Raw genomic sequence first — 3,621 nt, forward strand, 5'->3', positions numbered from 1 at the left:
TTCTGTGTTTTTTTTTTTACCCATGGACCCTTTGTTTGGATGCACCCAAATAGTGCTGCAAGGGGAATATATTTGAGCAGAGTATCCAAGTGTAATTTATGTTCTTTTCATGCAAATGCTCTTATAATTTGATTTGGCCACATGAAGTTTGCCCATAGAGATCCATTATCCTTGTGTTAATGACTCTGGGGAACTGGTTATCACATGGAACAACAGAGACTAATTCTTTGAGATGCTCTGGATAGAAATTTGCAGGATAGAGGAAGACAGATGGGTATGATTGAGTTCACTAGGATATTTGCTTAATTTGAGCATTTAAAAATATTTTCTGTTTACCATCTATCACTGCTAAGCAGCACAACTACAGTGTCATGGGAGCAGATTCCTATGGTTCAAGCTATTTGATACTTCAATAACAGCTAAGGATAAGAAAGTCTTTGTTGTTGCTAGAATTCAATTCCAGTTTTTATACTTCTGTGCTGGAGGTAATAGAGGTTGTCTGAGAGAAGGAAGCCAAAGATAATTATTTAAGATTGGAAAAATAATCAAAATAAAATTATAAGTCTAATTCTTATAATTTGACTTTACAGCTTTTCCCATCCAATCTCACTTTAATGATAAATTAATAGAATAAGGAATATTATTAGAATAATTTGCTTTTATGACATCTCTTTAACTTGTTCATATTTCAGTGTAGAAAACAAATTTCATCTCCAGGCTTTTGTTCCTAATAAAATAAACTGGATATATGATAGTCAATTAACTATTCAACAGTAGAAAATTTCAGACATTATTGCTTCCAGGTTATTTACAGGGAAACTAAAGAAAATTAACTGAAAGCTTGTTTTAAATAGCTGTTCTCTAAATCAAGCTGTAAAGTACAAACTTTGGAGAGACAAAATAGTAATGAATTCTTCTCCTTATTAAATCTGATTGCTATTAAGCTCATCAAGACATTTTGCTAATGCTTCCTTGAGACCTCAAGTCTCTGTTATAATAAGCAATTTGCTGCTTCACTTATATCTGGTATCTGATAACTTTGCACTTCAAGTAAAAATGGGATACTTCAGATATTTTCAGAGAACACACATCACTCTAGAGGAATCTGAACATAAAAAATACCTTAAAATGATACTTAAGTTATGCAAGCGAAGAAACAGCATGTATTTTTCATTCATGATCTCATGGATTAATTTAAGCTTTCCTATAGAAACTGATTAGCAGATATTTTTATCTTAGTACTATTTGATTAATTAAGGAGTAAATAATCACCTTTTCTCCCCTTTCTGTTTTAGACAATTAATTCATTTTAAGCTGATTCATATCATCTCCAAGTTTTTCTCTTTGCAACTTGATACAATTTGTTCTTTACCATTGCCTGATTGTCACACTAAAACTCTGAAATATTAGTGTAATTCGCCTTTCATTGCTGCACTAACAAACAATAGATGCTCTGTGTAGCTTTTTTTGTTCTTTGTGAAGAGCAAAGACACAGACCTGTTTCACCCCATTGTTGATGTTAAAGGCATTGGAGTCTTTGTTTTCATACACTACATTTGCCCTCTATCTTGACGTAATGAAAAAACAATGTTCAACTGTTTGAGAACTACCCAGTTTCTTCAGAACAGTAAAAAGGCCCCGTCTGTTGACTGTATCAAAGGCCTTTATCAGATCGATGAAAGCAATGCACAGTGGTATCCTTTATTCTCACACTTCACTTGCAGTTGCTTAACCAAAAATATCATAACAATGGTGGAGTGTCCTGAGCAAAAACCACATTGACTTTCAGGATAGATTCTATGTGCTTGGCTGCCCATTACCTTCCCTGCCTGGCCCATGAGTCTTGCAATCACTTGCCTAGTATTTGCTGTATTGAGTCCTGATTCTTCCCCGCCACGTCTTGGTGTTCTTGTGACATTAACAATTGGGAGGTGTTCATTTGCACCACAGCTCTCCAACAACAAACCCGCAGCCCTAACCTTCCCTACACACTATCCTAGCACCGCCCAGATGTTATACGCCACTGCTTACACTTGTAGGTCTTCCCGGGCATCTGTTTGGTTTTTTTCTTTATTTTCTCTTGCAGGCTTGTGATCTCTGATACCCACTGCCTCAATGGAATGGAACAACATTCTTTCAGCCACAGGTAAGTCTCACATGTGTACTGCTAATTTGGTGCACACTCTCCCTTGGAGAGCGTTTGCGTGCCCCTACTGGGGTAAAACCATATGTCAATGAAACAAAAGGAAAAAGAAACCCTTTCTGGTACCTTCTTCTTTCTTTTAGGAAGGGTTTCTGCCACTCTGGCCTGCTTCCCCCACTCAGGCCTAAAACAAAAACAGCAGGTAAAAAAAAAAGTGCTAACTCACTAATTAGGGCCTGGCCACTTGTCTCAGGGCTGGCCTATCTCTGACGGAGTTCCCCGCTGCTCACACAGCTTTTTTCTGTGGCATCCTTACTGTTGGGGTCTCCTGGCTAGACTGAGCTCCCTGAGCTCTATTGCCAACTACCTGACAGCTCCTCAGACCTGGGAGCGTCCTCCTCAGTGTCTTGGGTCCTGGGATGCAGCTCCTTGCTCTCTGGATTTCTGCTCCCTCCTCCTTCTGGCTCCTGTGCCCATCCTTTTCTCTGGGGCCACTCTAGCTGAACAGAGCAGCGGCTCCAAAACCATGGCTGCTGGGGCACTCTCTGCTCATTCTGCGCTGCTGTCTCTCCTCTCACTGGCTTCTCCCCACCTGCAGTGAGTCTTCTCCTGTCTCCCTGTTCTCCTTCACATCCTTCAAGCACTTTGTGTTTAATTCCAGTCTCACTGGAGTATAGAATTCTGTAGTGATTGAGTTGTTTTTCTCAGTAATGACATGTCTGTTTAAGTTTTTCAGTGCAGCTGTTTTCTTCTTGACTCAACCAATTGCTCATTTGATGCCTTCATACTTTTCATAGCTATAGCCTACATCAGCTGCTTTCTAAATACCACCACAGAGTTTCAACCAAAAATCTTGGGCGCACATTTTATCATCCTTTTGCTTTTCTCTTTGAGTCTTTCTCATATTTTCCAGGGTTATGGCTTAGGGAGATTTCTTATAGTTGGCTAGCACTGTCCTTTTGTTCCCAACCAGTCATAGAAGGGTTTTGGAGTGCTCTTCAAACTAGTCTACCTTTTTCTTGCATTTTGTACATGATAGTTTTTAAGCTTTCCCAGGTTTTTGTGGCTGAGCTATTAAGTCAACTTGCTTTCACAACTTCTTCAGTGAATAGTCTGCATTTTTCTATGTCTTGAGTTTAGCTGATTTCTATCTTAGGATGACCAGTAGTTTTGCTACTGTGGCTCTTTATGACACTTATTCTGACTTTGCAGCAGACTAAAGCACGGTCGATGTCACAGTCAGCACTGTGATAAGACCTCATTTACAAGAATTCTTTTGGGTGGTTATGTCTGGACAGTACTAGTTTTAATTGGTGCCAGTACTCTGATCTTGTATATTTCCATGATGTCTTGCTTGTGATTTTTTTCCCAGCAAAGTAGGTGTTGGTAACACATAGATTTTAACTTGCACAAAGTTCTAATACTTGTTGGTCATTTTCATTCACATTACCAATTCTGTGTTTGCCCAGAATATCAGG

The sequence above is a fragment of the Crocodylus siamensis genome, chromosome 3 (assembly GCF_052110815.1).
Source record: "Crocodylus siamensis isolate JL-2025a chromosome 3, ASM5211081v1, whole genome shotgun sequence".
Lineage (NCBI taxonomy): Eukaryota > Metazoa > Chordata > Crocodylia > Crocodylidae > Crocodylus > Crocodylus siamensis.